The 15819-nt window shown below is 52.0% G+C and overlaps 1 pseudogene; it reads left to right on the forward strand.

Moving 5' to 3' along the window:
* The first annotated feature begins 604 nt into the window (after nucleotides 1–604).
* LOC149456502 (U2 spliceosomal RNA) lies at nucleotides 605–697 on the forward strand (annotated as a pseudogene).
* The last annotated feature ends 15122 nt before the right edge of the window (nucleotides 698–15819 follow it).

Below are 15819 nucleotides of genomic sequence, written 5' to 3' on the forward strand. Positions count from 1 at the left end.
AGCCCTGAGTATAAAAAAGGCAAAACTTTTTTTTGGGATGGAGTGGAGGGGATTAGAACACCTGTTGGCTTTTTATTTCAGTCTGTGCCACAGTTAGGCAGCTTCACCCTCCCTATTTGTACGGTTTACTAATATTCCTGAAAGTAATATCCCAGAACAGTAATAGAGGGGAAATCTTCCGATAAGGAAGCTAGTTTTGGTGACCCTTGTGAAAACTAGGGGTTTCTTCATGGATTTCTTCACACTTCCTGGTTTTGCTGTGAACAAAAAGCGAAGGGAAATCTCTATAATAGTACACAAAGGGAAAAAAAATGCATTTAGTTCTTTTTTAAGCAGCAAGTTTTCATATGCAGATGGAGTGGTTCTCCAGCTTACATACACAATGATATGATACTTCTGACTACATATATTACTAGCCCCTCTGCTCCTGCACCCACTGCCTGCTTCTTTTTATGGCGACTTCAAGCTGCAATTTCATATATTATCTTTTTGTAGTGCTACCCATAATTGAAATATGGAACCAATGAGTAACCTTTCAAATAAAATACTGCATAGTCAAATTTGTTAAATAATAATTTGTCATTGCCAGGTAAAGCAATAGGTGATCGCTTCTCGGCCTTTTGGCTAAGATCAAGTGTAGTATCGACCTTGCCTTTAGGGGTGTCCCGGCTTCCAGCTAGGACGTTGAGAAACACTTGCATCTATCCAAGCCATTTGGTCTGTGTGGGGTACCCTCTTCTCGGCCTTGTAGGATCGTCGGTTAAATCCGGCTTCACCTACTTGCTGCTATTGGGTTTGAGGCTTAGCCCCCACACAGAACGAGTTTGTGATCTTCCCCCCCCTTGTTCACTCTGCGTTACTACCTCCGGGCAGTAGACGCTCAATAGCCTTTTCAAAGGCTAAGCAAGCGAGAGTGAAGCCGCCGAGGAAGAAGAAGGAGAAGGAACCCGACCAAGATCCCTGGGAAGCCCTTCTGAACTCCTCTGCGCCAAGATGGGGAAGAAACAGACCGTGAAGAAGCCACAGAACGCCACCACCGCCAAGACCCCGGGAGAAGCCGCCTCCGCCTCCACCTCCACCCCAGACCGCCCCGGCCCTGCAGACGGTCTCCCTCCCTTGGAGCCCTGGATGAAGCAGACAGTCGTGCTGCGGCTGAAAGAGGTGGATGGCAGAATCCCGGAAATGACCCCGGAAGTCTTCGGCAAGAAGATGATACTCGAGCAGGGATTCAGCAAGGCAGAGACCCTGTCGGTGCAGTCCTTTGTGAGAGGTATGTTCCTGGTCACCTTTGTCTCACTACAGGTGTGCAGAAGGTACTGGGAGGCAGTGAAGACCGCTGGACCCGACTCCCTCTTCCGGAAGTTCGCTGCGAACTCTCCCATTCAAAGGGACGAAAGAAGGATCACGGTGTCCATGAGGAACCCTCACGTCCCCGGCAGAGACATAGCCACCTACCTCCAAAGGTTTTGTGTCGTGTTGAAGGACCCAGTCCGGATACTAGACACCAACGGCTTCTGGACTGGTAAGTGGGCTGTGTTTTGCAGGCTACTAAGAGATCGTCCCGCTGGAGATCTCCAACACCTGCAACAATGCTTCTCCCTGGGACCGTCATCAGGACTCCTACACTACCCAGACCTACCCCAGTCATGCCGCAAGTGCGGCCAGCCGGGGCACGAGGGTAAGGAATGCAGTGTGCTTTCTTGTAGGTTCTGTAGGTCTGCAGGTCACGAGACCAAGGACTGCCCAAGGTCCAGAACCTGCAACCTCTGTGGACGGTCCGAGCACGTCTACAGAGACTGCCCAGAAAGAAGCAGGACGTACGCCGGGGCCCTGAGCAAGGGCCCGGCCACCAAACCAGCGCCACAAAAGCCTCCAAAGGACCCGGGTAAGAGGAACCCCCCCCAGCCCCCAGGTACCCCTGCCCCTGGTCCCCCTGCCCCTGGTCCCCCTGCCCCTGCCCCTGGCCCTCCCGCCCCTGGCCCCCCTGCCCCTGCCCCTGGCCCCCCCCCCCCTGGTCCCCCTGCCCCCCCTGCCCCTGGTCCCCCTGCCCCCGGCCCCCCTGCCCCCGGCCCCCCTGCCCCTGCCCCTGGTCCCTCTGTCCCGGCCTCCGGCCCCTCGGCCCCTGGTCCCCCTGCCCCTACCCCCCCTTGCCCCCCTGCCCCTGCCCCGGTCCCACCCCCCCCGGACCTGTCCTCCCAGGAGGACTTCCCGCCCCTTCCCCCTGTCACCCCTGTCAGCAACTCTGCGGCGGGGTACAGGAAGCGGAAGAAGGAGCAGGCCAGCCCGGCGGCGGAGGACATCTCCTCTGCCACCAAGCGGCCTGCCGTCCTCCAGAATGCCGCAGGCCCCGACCCCGTGGGGGAGGACCTCGACACGCTGGAGGAAGAAGAGGTGGAGGAAGAGATGGCTCTGACCCAGTCGGAACCAGATCTCTCCACCGACTTCAATGAGGTCCTCAACGAGGTCCTCAATCAGATTGGTCTGGGCCAGGACACCTGTCAGGCTGCAGAGGTCACAGAGGTCGCCCCCCCTCCCCAGGGGAGGTAAGCACAGCCCCTGCCGACTAACCCCTTCATCTCTTTCCCATGATGGCTGAGATATCTATCTTTTCCATTAATGTGAGGAGCATAAAGGACGTGTCTAGGAGGCAGACTGTGCTGACCTTTCTTTCCACACAGCAGAGTGATGTGTACATGCTTCAGGAGTGCGCACTTCCCCCTCTGAGGAGGTACACTCATTTGTCCTCCCAGTGGACCCATGGTCCCTCCTACTGGTCTGGGGGTGGCGATTGCAAGTCCGCAGGGGTTGCGGTTCTTATCAGGGGAGGACGTTTCACTGTTGACTCCGTCCATGAGCTCGTCTGTGGCCGCCTTCTGGTCATAGATGGTTCGTGGGCGGGGGAGCCCGTTAGGCTCATCAACGTGTACGCCCCCCCGGAGAAGAACGCGCGGCTGGAACTTTTCCAAACCCTGCGGACGCAACTCGCCACAACGAGAACAGTAGTAATCGGCGGTGATTTTAACTGTCCGATAGAGGAGGATGGGCGCAGCTCCAGCATGTACGCAAAACTCGACGCCACCTCGAAGCTGCTCCGGGAGATGATTACGGAGGCCTCCCTGCGAGACGCAGTGGGATCCGTGGGGCGCGGTTCCGTGAACTACTCATGGAGCCGCCCCGATGGATCTGTGCGCTCCAGGATTGACTTTGTGCTCACCTCCAGGGCAGTCAGGCACCGCGGGTTCTCCATGGTTCCCTGCTTTTTCTCTGACCACAGGGCCATTCACTTTCAAGGTGATCTGGGAGAGGGCTTCGCCCCGGGCCCAGGCTCCTGGAAGCTGAATTGCACCCTGCTGGGCGATGAGGAACTGCTAGCGGAGCTCAGGGAAATCTACGGTGCCTGGCGAGAGGAGAAGTCTTTCTTTCCTAAGGTCAGCGACTGGTGGGAGTTCGTGAAAGTCAAGCTGCGCAGCTTCTTTCAGGCCAGGGGACGCCAGCAAGTGTGTGCCAGGAGGAAGGAACTCAGGAGGCTGCAGCGTCAGCTGCAGTCCCTGCAGGACCTTCATCACTGTGGCTGGGACGTGAGGCAAGACCTGGAGGACACCAAGAAGTGCTTGAAAAAGCACTTTGAGGAAGAATCCAGGCACATTGTCTTCCGTGCCAAGGTGGAGCATCTCGAGAAAGGTGAGAAGTGTAACTCTTTCTTTTTCAGGAAACTCCACTCAGGACACACACCCCTGTCGGAGCTGCGTGACAAGACCGGAACACTCCAGAAGGGGAAGGAGGCCGTGATGGAAGTGGTCAGCGACTACTACTCCGACCTCTACTCCCCTAAAGAAACAAACTCGGAAGCGGCCGACAGGTTCTTGTCAGGTATCTCTAACACTATTGATCCTGCAGGTTTGTCGGCCACCAACGCCCCCTTGACGTTGGAGGAGCTGCACTCTGCCGCTAAATCCTTTAGGCAAGGCAGGACCCCGGGCTGCGACGGTCTCCCAGCGGAGCTCTATGTAGCGCTGTGGGATCTCGTGGGCCCGGACCTGCTCGAGCTGTACGAGGAGATGGTGGTGGAGGGCAAGATGCCTCCTTCGTTGAGGGAGGGGATGATCACGATCCTGTACAAGCGTAAGGGGGAGAGATGTGACTTGAAAAATTGGCGTCCCATCTCTCTTCTGAACGTGGACTACAAGATCCTCGCCAAGGTCATGGCGAACAGACTGAAGGCTGTCATCGGACAGATCATCAACCCGGATCAGACTTGTGGCATTCCTGGCCGCAGGATCGCGGACAGCCTAGCGCTTGTCCGGGACACGGTCCAATACATCAAGGACCGCCGTGTGCACGCGGCCCTGGTCAGTCTTGATCAGGAGAAGGCCTTTGACCGTGTCTCCCATGGGTTTATGTGCAGAGCCCTGCGCAGGTTTGGTCTCGGGGAAATGTTTTGTTCATATGTTGACATCATGTATAATGACATCTGTAGCTCCGTGCAGGTGAACGGCTGGAAGACTGACCCCTTCCCGGTTCTCTCCGGGGTCAGACAAGGCTGTCCTCTCTCACCTCTGCTTTTTGTTTGCTGTATAGAGCTCTTCGCCGAATGCATCAGACGGAATCCAGAGATCGGGGGAATCACCGCACCGGGACCAGACAGACGGGAAGTGAAGTGCTCGCTCTACATGGACGACGTGACGGTGTTCTGTGCCAACCAGCGCTCCATCGACCTGCTCGTCCAGACCTGCGAGGACTTCGGCCAAGCTTCGGGGGCAAAGGTCAACTGCGGGAAGTCGGAAGTCATGCTCTTCGGAAAGTGGTTCCTGCCTTCTTCTGCATCCATGCCCTTTGGCATCAAGACAGACTTCATGAAGATTTTGGGAGTTTGGTTTGGTGCCGAGGGCGCAGCCCTGAAGTCTTGGGAGGAGAGACTGGCCAAGATGCGCCAAAAGTTTGGACTCTGGAGCCTCAGAGACCTCACCATCGAAGGGAAGACACTGGTACTCCGCAGCGAGATTCTCCCTGTGTTGCAGTACCTCGCCCAGGCCTGGCCCCCCCGGGTCAACACCTGCAAGGCCATCACCAGGGCGGTGTTTCACTTCATCTGGGGCTCCAAGATGGACAGAGTGAAGCGGGCAGTCATGTTCAAGGAACCCCTCAAGGGCGGTAAGGGCGTGCCCGACATCGCCACCCAGCTGAGGGTGTTCTTTGCTTGCAACTGCGTCCGCAGAACTTTGCCAAGACGGACTACGGACTCTGGCGGGAACGCAATGTCTCGCTTCTTCCTGTTGCCTCTCTGGAGGTCCCTGGGGTGGGACACTTGGGATAGTTCCATCCCCTACAACTGGGACACTCCTTGGTTCTACTTGGATACCTTCAAGTTCATCAGGGAGCAAGGGCTGCAGGGAGTCAAGCCGGACTTGTGGAAGCCAAAGACGATCTACAAGCTCATCCGAGCCAGCGACATTTTGGAGTCGGTTCCAGGCCTGCCTTCGGACACCTGCAAGGTGGTCTGGAGGAATGTTTCTTCAAACATCCTCACCAACAGGCACAAAGACCTGGCATGGATGGCTATCCAGGGGGGACTGCCTCTCAGGACATTTATGCATGCCAGGAACCTGAGCAGATACAGACACTGCCCCTTCTGCATCATCCATGAGGAAACGTCCTACCACGTTTTCTGGGAGTGCTCATTTGCTCAGGCCCTGTTGGGGGCCCTGGAACCTGAACTCAAGGACTTTGTGCCACAGACAGCCATCACTCACTTTGGGGTGTTGAATGGACTATTCTGTGGAACTTTTTCTTTGGAGGACATTGACGGCGCCTGGCGGGTGCTGTGCTGTTTTAAGGACGCTTTATGGTGCGCCAGAAAGCGCCTCATCCACCAGCGGGAGAGGATGTCCATTGAGGACTGTCGCAGACTGATCCTCAGTCTGCTCAGAGACTATTCCTTGTTGGACTTTAAGGAGGAAGAGGACGTCTGAAGATTTCCCCCTTCCCCCTACTCCCCCTTGCGTGTCTTTGTCCCTTCAATAAAGCTTCGGGCCTGTGTTTCCCCCTTCCCCCCCCTTCCCCCCCCCCCCACACACCCGATGCCTATTGTTGATAGTGTTTTCTTTTTTCAGTTATCGTTTTCGTGCATGACATAGTAACTAGGAAATGTATATCGTATTAGGATGCTACAGTTTTTGGGGTAAGCGGCGTCATGCATGACGTGGTGGTCCGGGGGATTCATCCTCCGTGCACATCACGTCAGACATCATACCGCTGAGCGAATGTATTTATTGGCCTGAATGTATTTATCGTATGTTTGGAACTGTATTGCTATGTGGTGCGCTGCGTCGCAGTACAGGGTGAGATGTACCCCGATTACACGTAACATGTTGTTTTTGATGCTTATGCAATAAAAGTATCTTTTCAATCAAAAATAGGTGTACCTCTAATCGCTACTCGGCCTTTTGGCTAAGATCAAGTGTAGTATCGACCTTGCCTTTAGGGGTGTCTCTGCTTCCAGCTAGGACGTTGACAACCACTTGCATCTATCCCAGCCATTTGGTCTCTGTGGGGTACCCTCTTCTCGGTCTGGTAGGATCGTCGATTAAATTCGGCTTCACCTGCTTGCTGCTATTGGGTTTGAGGCTTAGCCCCCACACAGAACGAGTTTGTGATCTTCCCCCTCCTTGTTCACTCTGCGTTACTACCTCCGGGCAGTAGACGCTCAATAGCCTTTTCAAAGGCTAAGCAAGAGTGAAGCCGCCGAGGAAGAAGAAGGAGAAGGAATCCGATCAAGATCTCTGGGAAGCCCTCCTGAGAACTCCTCTGCGACAAGATGGGGAAGAGACAGACCACCAAGAAGCCGCTGACCGCCGCCGCCGCCGCCCCTGCCAAGACCCCGGGAGAAGCCCCTTCCGCCTCCACCTCCACCCCAGATCGCTCCGGCCCTGCAGACGGTCTCCCTCCCCTGGAGCCCTGGATGAAGCAGACAGTCGTGCTGCGGCTGAAAGAAGTGGAAGGCAGAGTCCCGGACATGACCCCGGAAGTCTTTGGAAAGAAAATGATCCTTGAGCAAGGATTTAGCAAGGCAAAGACCCTGTCGGTGCAGTCCTTCATGAAAGGTATTTTCTTTATAACCTTTGTCTCGTTGCAGGTCTGCAGAAGGTACTGGGAGATGGTGAAGACCTCTGGACCCGATTCCCCTTTCCGCAAGTTTATTGCGAATTCTCCCATTCAAAGGGACGAAAGACGGATCACGGTGTCCATGAGGAACCCACACGTCCCTGGAAGAGACATCACCACCTATCTCCAGAGGTTTTGCGTCGTGTTGAAGGACCCAGTCCGGATACTAGACGCCAACGGCTTCTGGACAGGTAAGTGGTCTGTGTTTTGCAGATTGCTGAGAGATCGTCCCGCTGGAGATCTCCAACACCTGCAACAGTGCTTTTCCCTGGGAGCGTCAGCAGGACTCCTACATTACCCGGATCAACCCCAGTCATGCCGCAGGTGCGGACAGCCGGGGCACGAGGGTAAGGATTGCCATGTGCTTTCATGTAGGTTCTGCTGGTCTGCAGGTCACGAGACCAAGGATTGCCCGAGGTCCAAAACCTGCAACCTCTGTGGACGGTCAGAGCACGTCTACAGGGACTGCCCAGAGAGAAGCAGGACGTACGCTGGGGCCCTGAGCAAGGGCCCTGCTGCCAAACCAGCGCCACAGAAGCCTCAGAAGGACCCAGGTAAGTGGAACCCCCCTCCCCCCACCCCAGCCCCCCCCCCCGGACCCTGGTCCCCCCGCCCCTGGCCCTCCTGCCCCCCCCGCCCCTGCCCCTCCAGCCCCTGGCCCTCCTGCCCCTGGCCCTCCTGCCCCCCCACCCCTGGCCCTCCGGCCCCCCCGCCCCTGGCCCCCCTGCCACACCCCTCCCGGGCCCGGTTCCACCCCCCTGACCTGTCCTCACAGGAGGATTTCCCGCCCCTTCCCCCTGCCACCCCCGTCAGCAGCTCTGCGGCGGGGATCAGGAAGCGGAAGAAGGAGCAGGCTAGCCCGGCGGCGGAGGACTCCTCCTCCGCCACCAAACGGCCTGCTGTCCTCCAGGATGCCGCAGGTCCCGACCCCGTGGGGGAGGACCTCGACACACTGGAGGAAGAGGAAGAGGTGGAAGAAGAGATGGCTCTGACCCGGTCGGGGCCAGATCTCTCCACCGATTTCGATGAGGTCCTCAACGAGGTCCTCAACCAGATCGGACTGAGCCAGGACCCTGGCCAGGCCGCAGAGGTCGCCCCCCCTCTCCAGGGGAGGTAAGCACAGCCCCTGCCGACTAACCCCTTCATCTCTTTCCCATGATGGCTGAGATCTCTATCTTTTCCATTAATGTGAGGAGCATCAAGGATGTGTCTAGGAGGCAGACTGTGCTGACCTTTCTTTCCACACAGCAGAGTGATGTCTACATGCTTTAGGAGTGCGCACTTCCCCCTCTGAGGAGGTACACTCCTTTGTCCTCCCAGTGGACCCACGGTCCCTCCTACTGGTCTGGGGGTGGCGATTGCAAGTCCGCAGGGGTAGCGGTTCTTATCAGGGGAGGACCTTTCACTGTTGACTCCGTCCATGAGCTCGTCTGTGGCCGCCTTTTGGTCATAGATGGTTCGTGGGCGGGGGAGCCCGTTAGGCTCATCAACGTGTATGCCTCCCCGGAGAAGAACGCGCGGCTGGAACTTTTCCAAACCCTGCGGACGCAACTCGTCACAACGAGAACAGTAGTAATCGGCGGTGATTTTAACTATCTGATAGAGGAGGATGGGCGCAGCTCCAGCATGTACGCAAAACTCGACGCCACCTCGAAGCTGCTCCGGGAGGTGATTGCGGAGGCTTCCCTGCAGGACGCAGTGGGATCCGTGGGGCGCGGTTCCGTGAACTACTCATGGAGCCGCCCCGACGGATCTGTGCGTTCCAGGATTGACTTTGTGCTCACCTCCAGGGCAGTCAGGCACCGCGGGTTCTCCATGGTTCCCTGCTTTTTCTCTGACCACAGGGCCATTCACTTTCAAGGTGATCTGGGAGAGGGCTTTGCCCCGGGCCCAGGCTCCTGGAAGCTGAATTACACCCTGCTGGACGATGAGGAACTGCTAGAGGAGCTCAGGGAAACCTACGGTGCCTGGCGAGGGGAGAAGTCTTTCTTTCCCAAGGTAAGCGACTGGTGGGAGTTCGTGAAAGTCAAGCTGCGCAGCTTCTTTCAGGCCAGGGGACGCCAGCAAGTGTGTGCCAGGAGGAGGGAACTCAGGAGGCTGCAGCGTCAGCTGCAGTCCCTGCAGGACCTTCATCACTGTGGCTGGGACGTGAGGCAAGACCTGGAGGACACCAAGAAGAGCTTGAAAAAGCACTTTGAGGAAGAATCCAGGCACATTGTCTTCCGTGCCAAGGTGGAGCATCTAGAGAAAGGTGAGAAGTGTAACTCTTTCTTTTTCAGGAAACTCCACTCAGGACACACACCCCTGTCGGAGCTGCGCGACAAGACTGGAACACTCCAGAAGGGGAAGGAGGCCGTGATGGAAGTGGTCAGCGACTACTACTCCGACCTCTACTCCCCCAAAGAAACAAACACGGAAGCGGCCGACAGGTTCTTGTCAGGTATCTCTAACGCTATTGATCCTGCAGGTTTGTCGGCCACCAACGCCCCCTTGACGTTGGAGGAACTGCACTCTGCCGCTAAATCCTTTAGGCGAGGCAGGACCCCGGGCTGCGACGGTCTCCCAGCAGAGCTCTATGTAGCGCTGTGGGACCTCGTGGGCCCGGACCTGCTCGAGCTGTACGAAGAGATGGTGGTGGAGGGCAAGATGCCTCCTTCGTTGAGGGAGGGGATGATCACGATCCTGTACAAGCGTAAGGGGGAGAGATGTGACTTGAAAAATTGGCGTCCCATCTCTCTCCTGAACGTGGACTACAAGATCCTCGCCAAAGTCATGGCGAACAGGCTGAAGGCTGTCATCGGACAGATCATCCACCCGGATCAGACTTGTGGCATTCCTGGCCGCAGGATTGCGGACAGCCTTGCGCTTGTCCGGGACACGGTCCAATACATCAAGGACCGCCGTGTGCACACGGCCCTGGTCAGTCTTGACCAGGAAAAGGCCTTTGACCGTGTCTCCCATGGGTTTATGTGCAGAGCCTTGCGCAGGTTTGGTCTCGGGGAAATGTTTTGTTCGTATGTGGATATCATGTATAATGACATTTGCAGTTCCGTGCAGGTGAACGGCTGGAAAACTGACCCCTTCCCGGTCCTCTCCGGGGTCAGACAAGGCTGCCCTCTTTCACCTCTGCTTTTTGTTTGCTGTATAGAGCTCTTCGCCGAATGCATCAGACGGAATCCAGAGATCGGAGGAATCACCGCACCGGGACCAGACAGACGGGAAGTGAAGTGCTTGCTCTACATGGACGACGTGACGGTGTTCTGTGCCAACCAGCGCTCCATCGACCTACTCGTCCAGACCTGCGAGGACTTCGGCCAAGCTTCGGGGGCAAAGGTCAACTGCGGAAAGTCGGAAGTCATGCTCTTCGGAAAGTGGTTCCTGCCTTCTTCTGCATCCATGCCCTTCGGCATCAAGACAGACTTCATGAAAATTTTGGGAGTTTGGTTTGGTGTCGAGGGCGCAGCCCTGAAGTCTTGGGAGGAGAGACTGGCTAAAATGCGGCAGAAATTCGGACTCTGGAGCCTCAGAGACCTCTCCATTGAAGGGAAGACACTGGTACTCCGCAGCGAGATTCTCCCTGTGTTGCAGTACCTCGCCCAGGCCTGGCCCCCACGGGTCAACACCTGTAAGGCCATCACCAGGGCAGTGTTTCACTTCATCTGGGGCTCCAAGATGGACAGAGTGAAGCGGGCAGTCATGTTCAAGGAACCCCTCAAGGGCGGTAAGGGCGTGCAGTTGCAAACAAAGAACACCAACTGAGGGTGTTCTTTGTTTGCAACTGCATCCGCAGAACTTTGCCCAAAAGGATTATGGACTCTGGCGGGAACGCAATGTCTCGCTTCTTCCTGTTGCCTCTCTGGAGGTCCCTCGGGTGGGACACTTGGGACAGTTCCATCCCCTACAACTGGGACACTCCTTGGTACTACTTGGATACCTTCAAGTTCATCAGGGAGCAAGGGCTGCAGGGAGTCAAGCCTGACTTGTGGAAACCAAAGACCATCTACAAGCTCATCCGAGCCAGCGACATTTTGGAGTCGGTTCCAGGCCTGCCTGCGGACACCTGCAAGGTGGTCTGGAGGAATGTTTCTTCCAACATTCTCACCAACAGGCACAAAGACCTGGCATGGATGGCAATCCAAGGGGGGTTGCCTCTCAGGACATTTATGCATGAGCAGATACAGACACTGCCCCTTCTGCATCATCCATGAGGAAACGTCTCACCACGTTTTCTGGGAGTGCTCATTTGCTCAGGCCCTGTTGGGGGCCCTGGAACCGGAACTCAAGGACTTTGTACCACAGACAGCCATCACTCACTTTGGGGTGTTGAATGGACTATTCTGTGGGACCTTTTCTCTGGAGGACTGGCGGGTGCTGTGCTGTTTTAAGGACGTTTTATGGTGCGCCAGAAAACGCCTCATCCACCAGCGGGAGAGGATGTTCATTGAGGACTGCCGCAGACTGATCCTCAGTCTGCTCAGAGACTATTCCTTGATGGACTTTAAGGAGGAAGAGGACGTCTGAAGATTTCCCTCCTACTCCCCCTTGCGTGTCTTTGTCTTTTCAATAAAGCTTTGGGCCTGTGGTTCCCCCCCCCCCCTTTTCCCCCCACCCCCCACACACCCGATACCTATTGTTGATCGTAATATTATTAGGAAACGTAATGTGTATTAGGATGCTATAGTTCGGGGTAAGCGGCGTCATGCATGACGTGGTGGTCTGGGGGATTCTTCCTCTACGCACATCACGTCAGGCATCATACCGCTGAGCGAATGTATTTATTTCTGAATGCATTTATTGTATGCTTGGAACTATATTGCTATGTGGTGCGCTGCGTCGCAGTATAGGGTGAGATGTACCCCGATTACCAGTATCATGTTGTTTTTGATGCTTCTGTAATAAAAGTATCTTTTCAATCAAAAATAGGTGTACCTCTAATACTGAACCCACTGTCCTGCATATACTTCCCTTCCCTTCGTCCCTCACTGCTCTGCTGGGCTGCTGAAAGCAATGTATTTATTTCTGAATGCATTTATTGTATGCTTGGAACTATATTGCTATGTGGTGCGCTGCGTCGCAGTATAGGGTGAGATGTACCCCGATTACCAGTATCATGTTGTTTTTGATGCTTCTGTAATAAAAGTATCTTTTCAATCAAAAATAGGTGTACCTCTAATACTGAACCCACTGTCCTGCATATACTTCCCTTCCCTTCGTCCCTCACTGCTCTGCTGGGCTGCTGAAAGCAAATGAGATCTGGTTCTGTCCAAACTCTAAGTCTCAACTGGGAGCTTACACAGGGTGGAGGACTTCTTGGTCCTATGTGACAGCAGAAAAATTGCCAATCAACAGCACTGTTACATGTTTCTTTGTATCTGGAAGTACCAGGTATTTCACTTCTATATAATGAAAACACCTATTTGCACACAACCACAACAACATTACAAGTTTTATCATTGTCTCACTGAAACATTAATGACTAATCTATGCTTAAGGTATGATTAGGCTGCAGAACACCGTTGATTAGATGGAGTCACATCATTGTCACCACAAGGAAAAAACAGCAGATGGCAAGTATAGATGTATAAAAATTGTTGCTAAGACCCATGGCTAGAATGTTAAGAATAACTACATGGACCCCATGACATTCACTTGTCATAGGTTGAGAGACATCATACTAGAGACAGTTGCCAAGGAATATTTTATTAATAACAGGGCAAGAAATCGTTTAAAGTATACATGCAGTCCTGACTTACAAACATCCGACTTACATAGGACTTATACTTACAAATGGAGGGAGACAACAAGAAGTGAGAGGAAATCTACCCTTAGGAAGGAAAATTCACTCCTGTAAAAGTTATCATGGGAAAAAGGTGTCTCCACTGAAGCTTTATCACCAATCCTTGTTTCCACAAAAACACAAAATTTGTATTTGAAGTCAGGACTTTTTTGAAGTCTTAGGTAAAGTTGTAAGGTTTACAATCCATATCAGATTTATATTTCTATCTTTGTCCCCGTTATGGAGATTTACCTTATATTTTTGACACCCCACTACCACTATTCAAAATTGTGCAGGAAAATATTCCCAATGGAACACAAGTGGTAGGCAAAAAAACCATGGTTTAAAGAGTAGAAGCAAAAAAAATAGGTTTACGCTTTAGATATATGTACTTAAACAGAAGTTTGAGGAAAAAGAAGGCTAACTAGCATTAACTCTTGGTCCAGCCTTCTGGAGTTGCAAACTTTTCAGACTGGCCTTGCTAAGAAAGCATAGTAATATAAAATACTAGGTAGGTGTTCTTAAGACAGATGGCCTGCTCTGGAACATGGTACATCCAGCTGAAAAACCTATTTGAAGGAGTGGTTCTTAAAAAACTGATAACAAAAGAAATGTTGAACTCACAGGCATGTTTTGTTAAAGCAGCCTCCAGGGAGCCATAAAGCAGACAGTTTGATCTGTATATAATATATTCCCTCACATGATTAGAATCCTAGCTCTTTCAAACATTCGGTCCTGTGACTGACCAAGAAATAAAAAGAAATATACATTCATTGTTTCTACTACTTAGTTTTACCTCTGTTAAAATGGATCTTATCCTAAATATGTATCTTTGTAGTATTAATTTTTATAGAAAATACAGTATTTTTATGGGTCTCATCCAAATGCTAGTGGTATACAAATATTGCGCAGAAATTCATTAAACTTGCATTCTTCTGCAATTCCCAGCCACAGGGACTACAGAGAAAAATGCTGATCCTAGATGGTAATATTCTCATGAGAGCAAAATGTATCGGCATACAAATATAGTTACAGAAAGGTGCTCCAGACAAGCACAATCACCAGCAATAAAAGAAGTTGAAGCTGGTGGTTTTAGAATTAGGAGTAGACATCTTCTTTTTGGATTGCTGCTTTGACTATTAATGAAGTCAGTTCTGTTTTCTCTCTTTGGGGTTGATTTACTAAAACTGTAGCATGCAGAATTGGGTGCAGCTGTACATGGTATCCAATCGGCTTCTAACTACAGCTTGTTCAATAAAGCTTTGGTAATAAAGCCTCGAAGCTGATTGGTTTCTATGCAGCGTTGCAGCAGATTTTTCACTCTCCATTTTTTGTAAATGAATCCTCATTTACTCCATTTGTAGCTGCCAGCAGACTAGTTGTATCATTTAACAGGTATGTGTGGTATTTTACTATGTTTCAGTTAAATTGCAAGATCTTTGGATAGTGTGTCATAAAGCTGGGCCTAACCCTGACTACTAGAATAATATATTTGATGAATGTCTGTGTTTTTACCATAAAGCAACTCAGCTGCTTAAAAATAAAATAAGCACTGTATGAAAAGAAAATAATTAATACTCACCTACAGGGGCGGACTGACAACTCATGGGGCCCCCGGGCAATAGGAAATCATGGGGCCCCCTGTGTTCTCCTACACACACTCAAACCACACCCAAAAAAGCCTATGAAAGGTACTAGGGACATCTCATGGGGCCCCCTACTGACCCCGGGCCCTCAGGCAGTGCCTGAGTGGCTAAATGGTCAGTCCGCCCCTGCTTACCTATCTTGTCAGTGGTATCACCGATCTTCTGAATCCAGCACTTAGAGGTGTATCAGATGCCTGGTGTCCTGATGTGTACTCTAAGATTCTCCCCCTACTTTTCTTCCATTCACCATTAACCCTGAAGACCAAGTCAGATTTTTATCTAAATTGTCATTTAGCAATTAGCTTCTCTAGCAATCCCCTTGTTTGAGGGGCTGTCCTTATGGTTGAAGCTATTATTCACTCACATCAAAAGGCATGCTTGGTATAACATATTCCATACAGCAGCTGCATATAATATGATTTCAGGCTCTGTGCAGTGTGATAGAAAAGAGATAATGAGTTTGAATGTTCTCCCTGTGCCTGCGTGGGTTTCCTCCGGGTACTCCGGTTTCCTCCCCCAATCCAAAGATAAGCTGGTAGGTGAATTGGATCCTGTCTAAATTGTCCCTAGTATGTATAAATATAAGCTAGGGACCTTAGATTGTACACCCCTTGAGGGTTAGGTACTGATGTGAATGTATAATATGTATGTAAAGCGCTGTGTAAATTGATGGCGCTATATAAGTACATGAAATAAATGATAAATCATTAATAATGAATGAGTGACAGGAGCAAGGGGATGAGACTTCACAGAAATCCTGACTACAGTTTAAAGCTGGTATAAAGATAGTGGTGTGGACCGCTGTATATTTTGGACCTTTGCTGACTTCAGCAATCCATGCACTATAAGTAGTAATATAGTGCAGCGCTAAATCAAATAATGTCAATAAATCAATAACATGCAAATACATTTTCAACCCCATAGTAAAGTGATGAACTCACAACACTCTATACATACATAAAGTGCAAATAGTGCTCCAAAAAAAGTCCACAAAAGGTGTAAGCTGAGGTCCTAAAATAAACCTCAAATACGTGCAATAATTCACACTAGGAATGTGAAATACATGATATAATAATCCATGCACTGCTGCTATCTGGCACTTCTGGGTTTGTAGCACAGCAATACAATAGAGACATAGGGCTGGCAGAAGGAAGCACAGAAGCAGGGGACATGCTATTTGACACACCTGGAAGTGTTGGAAGTGGAATCTGCAGCAAGCAAATAGAGCAACATTTT

This window comes from Staurois parvus, unplaced genomic scaffold (genome assembly GCF_062004578.1).
Source record: "Staurois parvus isolate SC_StPar_1 unplaced genomic scaffold, SC_StPar_1.0 ptg000361l, whole genome shotgun sequence".
NCBI classification, from domain to species: domain Eukaryota; kingdom Metazoa; phylum Chordata; class Amphibia; order Anura; family Ranidae; genus Staurois; species Staurois parvus.